Consider the following 10234-nt stretch of genomic DNA (forward strand, 5'->3'; position numbering starts at 1 on the left):
CGGGGCCCGCCCTGGCCCCGCGGAGCTCCCGCTCCACGGTCTCCTCGCTCCGCAGGACACGCGTGAACGTGGGCAACGTGGGGGGCGGAGGGGCGCGACCGCGGCCTCCAGGTGGGAGCCGCGACCGCGCCTCGTCTCGAAGGAGTCGCCGAGGGTGGGGACGGGTTCCAGGGTCCTCAGGACCCACGGGGGAGCAAGGGGCGAGCAGGGGCGGAGCTGCGAGTCCAGGTGGGCCGCGCGCGAGGCGCAGATCCCTGCAGGCGCATGCGCTGCGCCCACCCGCTGCGGGCCGTCTTCCCCTCCCCCACCCCGGCGGCGCCGTGCGCGGCCTGCCCTGCGTAAAAGGCCGGCCGATAGCCTTCTTGAATTTTCCTTTTCTCTCGGGACGCCTGCTGCCCCGCCCCCGCCACACAGGCTCTGCGGGGCGTGGGGCGGGGGTCTCCACCCCGCCAGCCTTCCTGGGAGGCTGCTGGGCCGGAGGCGCTGGGACTGGAGTGGCAGGGAGGCACCACGTGCGGCTGGAGACTTGAAGTGCGGGCGGCTCCCCCCAAGCTGCGGACCCCCTCCCTGGAATTGGCCCCCTCTGTGCAGCCCCAGGGAAGGTGGCCTCGTCCCACTTCCAGCTTTACAACCATGGTTCTGGCAGAGCGGCCGCCAGGCTCTGCATTTTTCTCATGGCGTCAGGACACCCCTCTTTTGGTCACAGGACTCGCCCCACCTACCAGCTGCCCTTTATTCTTGGCAGCAGGACGCCCCTCATACTCTGCCCCTGTCTCCTGACCACAGGACCCCCTGTCCCTTCTCTCCTGACTGCAGCCCTCGTCTCCCCCAGTTCTGCTCTTCTCTCCGGCCTGCAGGACACCCCCTTGCAAGGTTTCCAGTAGCTCAGGGAGTCCGGCAAAGGCAGCCTAGAAAGGTCCAGGGTGCTGGCATGACACCTTGGGCCAGCCCAGCCCTGTGCTCCAGGACTCGGCAGTGCTCTGAGCTGGGGCTGGCACCTGCCCTGGTTCTACCCTTGGGAACTCATCCACAGTGGAGACCTTCTGGCTGTCTGTGAATGAAGCTGCGCTTTTAGGTCTTCATCTGGTCTGTACCCACCAGAGTTCCGAAGCATGGCAAAGGGTCAGCTCAGCTAGGAGAGCGTGGTCCCAGTTTGGGAGCCTGCGGGGCTTCGCCTGCTATGGTGGCCTGACCCATGGGCCTCCTTGGGGAGTGGTCCTACCTGCAGCCCCAGCTCCGCTGGTCATACCTGGACATCCTTCGTTTACGCTCCTCTGGCTAACACACAACTCTGATGGGTGCGTCTGCACAGCCGTCCTGGAAAGTGGAATTGTCTGGGTTTTATACACAAGTGGGGGCTGAGACCAGGGCTCACTCTCCCACAGCTCAGGGGTGCTGGCTCCCCACAGGCTCTGAGGAGACCCCTTCCTTGTCTCTTCCAGCTTCTGGGGATCCAGGCATGCTGGGCTGGTGGCCCCCCAGCTCAGCCTCCAACTCCGTGCTGGGGCCTCCTCTTCTACTGTAAGGGTGCTTGTCACTGGATTTGGGCCCACCGACATAATCCAGGATAATCTCTCCATCTCAAGATCCTTTAATGACACCTGCAAAGAACCCACTTAAAATAAGGTTCTAAGCCAGGCTCGGTGGCTCAGCCTGTAATGCCGCGCCTTGGGAGGCAGAGGTGAGTGGATTGCCTGAGCCTGCGGGTTCGAGACCCGCCTGCGCAACTTGGTGAGTCCTCATCTCTACAATAAATCAAAAATTAGCTGGGCATGGTAGCGTGCACCTGTGGTTCCAGCTACTTGGAAGGCTGAGGCGGAAGGATCGCCGGAGCCCAGCAGGTCGAGGTTGCGGTGGCCGGGAGCAGCCACTGCACTCCAGTCTGGGCGACAGAGTGACTCCAACTCAAAAAATAAATAAATAAAAATAAAAATAAGGTTCTACCCTGAGGTTCCCTGTGGATGTGAGTTCGGGGACACAACCTCCTCCTCACGGACAGATGCTTTTCCTGGCTCTGGCAGTGGCGCGGGGGTGGCGGGAGCCATCCTAGGGACTCCTGCCCGCTGCTGCCTGCAGCATCTCTGTGGCTCCCCCACAGGCTGTGTCCCCGGTTGGGAGGAGGCAGGCCTCAGGGACACGGCCGCCCTGCCGGGTGATCATCCCAAGCTGGCTGTGCCCTCCCACCTGGGCTTGGGGCGTGGGTGGGGCTGAGGCCCCGGCTGACAGTGGCGCTCCAGAGGGCGGACTTGGGTGTGGGCGGCCTCCAGGCAGGTGGCACCGGGAGGCCTGGCGTGGTTGGGGTGCCGGGGGAGCTGTGGCTATCCCTGTCCTCCCACAGAGACAGGGCAGGGCCCTGGTTGACTGGGAGGCCCCATGTGGACGATTGGAGACTCGTGGAGACTGCGGCAAGCACAGAGAGGCCATCAGGGCCTGCTGAGTGTCAGGGGAGGCAGGGTCGCCCCACTGGGTGCTGCTACTGCCAGGGAGTCCATCTCCATGCCCACCTCTCCCCACGGCCCCGAAGCTCCTGGTTGACCTCGCCGTCCTATGGACCTGATGGGGTGCCACATGTGCCTCCCTCTGGCCCGCACATGCCTGTTGAGAGGTCAGCGGCCCAGCTGTGGACCCGTGGCTCCAGGCAGTTGGTGGCCCTGGGCAGTGTGTGGCCATTGTGACATGGCTCGTTCATGTGGCTAGACTCACAGAGCACGCTTTCCAGAACCACAGGAGGACCAGCCACCCACCCGACAGCACCCTTCTGAGCCCTGCCAGGCACTGCCACCCAAGTGGGTCCTGCCCACACCCTTTTATTGATAGCCAGGACCCCGACCTCTATAAGTGAGGTCATCGTGTTGAGCCCAGAAGCACCGGGATCTCAAGGCTGAAGGTGGTTCTGAAGGATGCTGAGGTCCCGGGGTTTCCTGTAGACGATGTGTTTCCTACATCAGCCACAGAGAATCCAACTTCCATCCAGATTCGAACAGGAGAGAGGGTCAGACCTCAGAGGCAGCGACAGAGACACATGGCCTCCAACAGAAATGCAAACCTCCGGAGGAAGAGACAGACACCTGGCCTCCAATCGGAAATGCTGGCATGCAAACAGGCAGGAAAGCGTGACCCATGATGAGAGAGATCGGTCCATAAAAACAGACCCAGAACGGACACCAGGCATTGAAGCAGCAACTCAGCTGGGCCCACGTGTCCACAAGCTCACTGGAGCCATGGAAGGACGTAACACTCCCAATCAAGCCCTAGAGGCGAAAACTACTGTGTTTAAGATGAGAAATACACCGATCTGCATGGAATTCGTGGTAGGTTAGATTTCATTGTGAAAACTCACAGTAAACTATTCACAATGAAACAGAACTGTGGGGAAGGGAGTGGGGGGTGGGTAGCTGGGACTGACAGCAGTCAATATCCACCTGGGGAAGGGGGGGCACACCTCATCAATAAGAGTACCTGCACAATGAACATGAACATTTGTATACCTAACCCTGAATTGTACCCCACAATTTCAAAATAAAAATTAAAAGATAAAAAAAATTCAACCAGATCACCTGTGACCTGTGGGACAACTTCAAGTGGCTTAGTGTTGTGTTTGTAAGAAGTCCCTGAAGGTGAGATGAAAATTCAGGGAGTGGGGGTGGGACATTAAAATTGTTTCCCAGTTTGATGTAAAGGACAAACCACAAACATGGAGTCAGGCCGTGTGTCATCCTTGTCCACTATGCCTTTTCCTTAGGGCTTTTCATTACTAGGGTTCATTTTCCAAGAAGACCCTTAGAGACTGTTGCTTCAGCATACTGGATGTTTACACATTCACAATAAAATGCCTTTAGAGAAAACAAAATTAAACCCGAAATCAGTGTTTTTTCCAAAGCTTGGACTATAGGTGTGTGAATTTGTTTACCTGAATCAGAATCTCCTAGAGCTGATTACAAGCACCCATGAGTGCATCTTGTCCCAGGCTCACTGGATCAGAATCACTGGCTGGAAGAGCGTCCAAGAATCTTGGTGGTAAAGTGGAGAATAATAGTAGAGAACCCACGAGGCCAGTGGGAGGGAAATGCCCCATGCCAGGCAAAGGTGAGGACTTGGAAATCCGTCTAAGAGTGTCGTCTGGGGACAGTTTCCCTGTCAGACCCTTCTCATTGAATGTGGGACTAAAGCCGTCCATTCTGACTAGGAGGCAACCTTACTTAACCTGGTCCTCTGGCTGCTTGAGCGTTTCACTGCCTCTTAGAGACTGGATTAATCCATGGATATCATCTTTTACCATTTCAAATGTGATCTTTTTAAACGAAAAACTTGTCCTGCTGTCCATATTTGTGAGCTCTTGGGGTAGGTAGGAAAATGCCTTTTTAATTTGTCACAGGGCATTTTTTTTTCAAAATAAAGTTCTACAAATCTTTTTAAAAAGTATCAACCACGGAGCTGGAGACCCAGTGCACCTCAAGGGCAAGAGCCAAGAGAACCACGGAGCTGGAGACCCAGTGCACCTCAAGGGTAAGAGCTGCGCCATGGCCAGCGATCGAGTACTGGATGCCGGCCACCGCGGAACCTCGGAGTGGCAGCCGCTTGGGACATGCTTAGGCCAGGGGCTTGGTTTGGGGGGGCATCCGTGAGTGCCTGAGAACACACATTTCCTACGGCGTGAGCCTGGGGTCCTGCAGGTGTCCCACAGCTCAAGTAGGCTGTGTAATCCAAACCCCGTGTTCATCATTTTGCAGTGTGGCAGCAGTTGAGAGTTGCTCAGAAAACGCCCACCCATGATGGCGGGTTCTCAGTTTTTCCCGTGTGCTTTTTAGTGTTTGCTCCACACATTTTTCTTCCATAGATGTATTTTTTCAAAGTCCCGTGCGTGTAGGCTTGCTGGTGGTAAACTCAGCTCTTATTTATCTAAGCATATGAACTTGCTACTGAGTACATGCCTCCAGGCAGGAGGTTTGTTGATTGATTGGTTGGTTGGTTGGTTTAGAGTGAGGGCCTCACTCTCGCCCAGACTGGAGTGTAGTGGCGCAGTCATGGCTCACTGCAGCCTCAACCTTCTGGGCTCAGGCGATCCTTCCGCCTCAGCCTCCCTAGTAGCTGAGACTACAGATGCCACCACACCCAGCTAATTTTTAAAAGAATTTTTTGTGGTGATGAAGTCTCGCTGTGTTGCCCAGGCTGGTCTTGAACTCCTGGGCTCAAGCTATCCTCCCACCTCAACCTCCCAAACGGCTGGGATTACAGGCATGAGCTACAGCTCCTGGCCTGGAGGTATTTTTGTCACACGTTGTGAAGAGGATTTCCCCGTCTTCAGTTGCCACCACTGAGAAATCACATCCGACTGCTGATCCTCTGTGGTGGTGCTCTTTTTTTCTGGCTGTTTTTGAGGTGAGGTTGTCTTTCCCTACAAGATAACTGGGTGTGCATTTCTTTTTTTTTATTGATGCTGCTTGTTGTAAATTACATACCCTATGCCTGTGGGTTCCTATCTTTTGTCAGTTCTGGGAACTCCTCAATATTCTCTCCCACAAAACTTCCCTTCTGCCCGGGGTTGGCGCACACCCCTTCCGGGTTCCTTTGTTCACGCTGTGTTGGACCCATGATAGCCCATCGCGCGGCAGCCACTCATCTCCCCAAGGTGCAGCTTGTCACTGCGGACCACGGGTTCCTGTCCCGACTCGCGTGATGGGTGTCCACACTGTCCCCATTTGGAACCATCGTGCACAACACGCATGTCCCCGGTGAGCTTAGGCGAGAGCCCGCACATGCACCTGGAGTGGAGCCAGTGGGCTTGCAGTGGCTGCGCAAGGTTTCCAGAGCAGCAGAGTCACATCGCAGCCCGGCAGCAAGTGGGCGTCTTGGTGTGCCCACCTGGCCTGGACTCGGCATCATGGGACACAGGTTCTTGCTTGCTTGATGGGCACAGAGCGGTCCGGTGTGGCTGCACCTTCCTGATCACGAATGCGGTCAGGCACGTATCCTGTGTTCACGGCCTTCCGGGAAGTGCTCATTCCGTGTGGCGTCTGTTTTCCTAGATGTTGAGAGTCACCATTCTCCTGCTGTCATTCTGGATACTAGTCCTTTGTCAGCTATTACTTAATTGGTATTAGGAATGGTGGGCTTATTCACGGAAAGAGATGTTGTGAAGCACGCAGCAGGCAAAACAGCAGAGGAGTTTGCTGTCTGCCCTTTGCCAGGTACATGTTGCAAATGTGTTTGCGACTTTCAGAAGTGTACTTTGACAACCGGAAGATCTAACTCGATACAAGTCTTCCTTTGTGATTAGTGCCTTTAAAAAAATAACATGCTTATCTACCCCGAGGACATAAAGCTGTTACCCAATACTACCTTCTTTTTTTGTTGTTGTTGAGTTGGAGTCTCACTCGGTTGCTCAGACTGGAGTGCAGTGGCCGCTCCCGGCCACCGCAGACTCGCCTGCTGGGCTCCGGCGATCCTTCCGCCACAGCCTTCCAAGTAGCTGGAATTACAGGCATGCGCCACCACACCCGGCTGAATTTTTGATTTTTATTGTAGAGATGAGGTCTCGCCGCCCAGGCGGGTCTCGAACCCGCGGGCTCAGGCCATCCACTCACCTCAGCCTCCCAAAGGCGCGGGATGACAGGCTGAGCCACCGAGCCCGGCTCCCAATACTACCTTCTAAAAGTCTCCACAGTTTTCCCTTTACATGTTGTCTTTAGTTCGCATGGAATTGGGAACTGGTTTTAGGAAACTCACCAGCAGGGGTCCAATTTCATGCTTGTTTCTCTCACACGCGCGCACCAAACGGCTGCAGTGGCATGTACTTAAAATCCACCGCCCCCACCGCTCACCACATCCTGCCGGAATCCAGTGTCCACAGTGCCCATGGGTTTTCTCCAGGCGTCGCTCATTCGTTTGCTGATTGGTGTTGCTTTCTACACAAACATCACACATCTTCACACAGAACCTTCTACAAGTGCTGTCTTCTGTAAGGTTCGTCTCCCCACCCGGCCCTGTCCTTTAGGAGTGTCATGGTTATTCTTCCTTTTGAAATTCTGTGCAAATTTTAGAAATGACTTTCAAGTTATAGACGCACACACACACAAACACAAAATCTATTGGCATTTGGACTGAGGTTACGCTGCTTCTTTTGGGAAAGTCGTGTTTTTACCATGAACATGGCCTCTCTCTTCATCTGTTTAGGTCTTTCTAAAACGTCTCCTTCAAGTTCTGGGTTTTCTCCACAAGAGTCTTACACATCTTTTGCTAGGTTTATTCCTGGGAAACTCACTTTCAAAAGATATTGTACGTGGTATACTTTTCATTTTCTAGCATTTCTGACCGAGATGTCCATCGCATCCTTATTCTTAAAAGATGTGTTAGCTCAGTGCAGTACCCTAGATTGACCCCCGCCCCCCATCCCAGCATATTCAAGGCATGCTTCCCTTTGTTCTGGCTTCCATGAGTACAAAGTGCGTTCACCACTTCAGGAGAGACCATCTGTCTTTTATCATTGGGTATTTTAAAAATACTTCCTCTCAGGCATTTATCAGTGTAATTAAATTGTGTCTAGAACTTTGTTTACCCTTCTTGCGTTCACTGGGCCTTAGGAATCTGCGATGTGGCGTCTTCTGGCAGTCTTGGCAAAATGCTGTCATCGCCTCCTTGAATCTTGCCGCTTTCCAGTCTCCTCCCTTCTCTCCTCCTGAGACTGCATCGTATACACTTCCAGCTGTATCTTCATCCGCTCCTTCATATTTGTTGTTCTTCCTCTGTGTATCTAGTTAACCTTCTGGTGCTGCCTCCTGGGTACCCTGTGCTGTGCATCTCACACCCTTTTTTCTAAAGAACAGTTTCCACAGGTTTGCTCCCTCCCCGGGTTTACATGGTCATGAATTCCCAGTTCTGCAGAATTTGCACAGGACACACACGGAGCCACCTGCTCTCACGCTCATCTTCTATGGTTCTGGCCAGGTCTTCTCAAATCTGCAGGCATGCTGCTGGGCGAGACCCCGACCTGCTCTAGGGCTCTGCGGCTCCCGGCTGGCTGAGGGAACCGCCTGGGACACAGCCCGAGGACACCAGGGTGCTTGGTTCTGCTCTGACCGTAGGGCTTTTCTTACAGGGAATGTGCTGTCTGGGATGCCGTGTACCCTACACCCCCCTGTCCAGCTGGATCTGGGGAGCTGTCCGTGCTGAAACACTGTGAGGAGGCAGGTACTGAGTGGGGGAAGGCGGGGGAACCCGCTGTGCCTCAAAGCAAGGGAGTGACTCAAAGAGAGGGTGGAGGTCTTACACCCTTGAGTGAGGACAGGTGAGGGCGGGTGAGGAACACGCTGCTCTGTGCCAGGGGCCTGGGCTCCCTTGACTGCAGGGGCAGAGCATGCCAGGTGGTGAGCCAACTCGTGGGTGTGCGGCTGTGTGTGTGATGTCAATGTCCCTCAGCCTCGTAGTGAGTGAACTTCATCCCTGGCTCTGGAAGCAATGGACTGCTTGCTTCACAAGAAGTTTCTACTGCTGTCTATGAATCTTTTCACATGTCTGAGCATTCTTTTTTTATTATTATTTTAAAGATGCGGGTACAATTCAGGATTAGGTACACAAATGCTCATTGCCCAGTTAAAGTTTGGGCCTCCCTTTGGTCCCCACTTTGCCTGGTTTCAGATCAGGTCAGCCCCTTAATGTTCAGGAGCTTCTAATAAAAAAAAAAAACCAAAAAAACCCTGCAGGTGTTCATTTTTCAAAGTTCTCAGATCAGTAAAATTGGGCGGAAATCGTTCTTAGCACAGACTGAAAGACAAGTATAAAGGTGAGCAGTCTGCAAGCTATACGCTGTGTACCACCCAGGAAATAAAGACAAACTGATACCTTCTTAGCTTGTCTGCTACACACTGGGAGATGGACACGTGGTCAGGGGCGCTCTGGAGTGACTATTGTCCTAGCCTTGGCTTGGCATTGGTGCTTCCTAAAACATTCCCTCTCTGGAGGCTCAGACTCGGGAGATCCCCAGGTGGCCACGCTGTCGACATCTAATCTGCAGCCAAGCCTCCATCGGTAGCACTGGCTTCCGCCACGGGCTGCTTTGTGTCTTGGTTCAAACCCCACAATATTCAGAAGGAAACAGCAGGGAGCATGGGTGTGGTATCTGTCATACTGCCAGGGTACACACGTGTGGAAACAAGGGTACCTTGTATCGCCGCCCCCCCTCTGCCCCGAGTCCCAGATGTTTATCTGTCATGTGAGGACAGTAGCACACCTGCCTTGGCCAAAGAACGCTGCCCTTTCTTCTATGTGCACATCCACAGAGACAGCGTCTACCTTGCCTGAGGAGTGAGGGTCTGCGGCAGCCACAGAGACAGTGTGGATTTCCAGCATGAGAAGGGGGTGGTGCAGGGCACGCCGAGGCCGCCTCCTGCCTGGAGCCTTCTGCTCACACGTCTGCTTGACCACGCTGAGTTCTGGCTCGAGTGATTTATGCCCTAGTCGTGAACACAGGAGCTTGGCTCCTTGCTCCAGCCTGCCGGTGGCTGCATGCCCTGCCTGAGCGGATGACTTGCAGTGCTGAGTGTGGCAGGATCTGGAGACCGGAGCAACGCTGTTCTCTGAAGGCTCTGAGAGACCCACATGCAAGGTGGCCAGAAGACGCCCATGCCAACGCGAGCAGCCGGGCAAAGACCACAGTTTCCCTTCCCTGAGCCAGACCTCAGACATCCTGGGCAGCACGTCCACACGTACGCAAAGACACAACTTGACGGGCACACAAGAGGAACCCCTGCTGCACCAGAAGCGACAACTTCTCAGAGGAAAGAAAGCAAATGGGAGCCGCTGCAAAGGACGGGGTCGGGTGTGAGGGAGAACATGGGAGAGGCCGTGGGTGCTGGGCGGGCCAGGGCTCCCGCTGGGGGCTCGTCCGCGGAACTACAGGCTGAGCAGACAGCAGCCACTGCTGCTACAGAATGCCTCAAGTCCACAGCAGTGACGGGCGTCTCCCTCCAGCTGCTGCCGAGGGAGGGGTAGCGCCGGGAAAGGCAGAGCAGGGCAGGAAGAGGCAAGCAGAAGGAAGGGGCAGGAGACTCAGCAAAGGAAGGGCAGGTAGGACACGTGCAGGAGGAGGGGGCTGGGGAGACTTGCACAGAAGGGGCCAGGGAGACTCACGCCAAGGAAGGGGCAGGTAGGACACACACAGAAGGTGGGGCAAGATTTCGGCAGCACAGGCTCGCAGGGCATTCCCTCATGGATTCAAGCCACTGAGGATACAGAGAAC

The sequence above is a fragment of the Carlito syrichta genome, unplaced genomic scaffold (assembly GCF_000164805.1).
Source record: "Carlito syrichta isolate Samal-C Ts95f unplaced genomic scaffold, Tarsius_syrichta-2.0.1 Scaffold303679, whole genome shotgun sequence".
Taxonomy (NCBI): domain Eukaryota; kingdom Metazoa; phylum Chordata; class Mammalia; order Primates; family Tarsiidae; genus Carlito; species Carlito syrichta.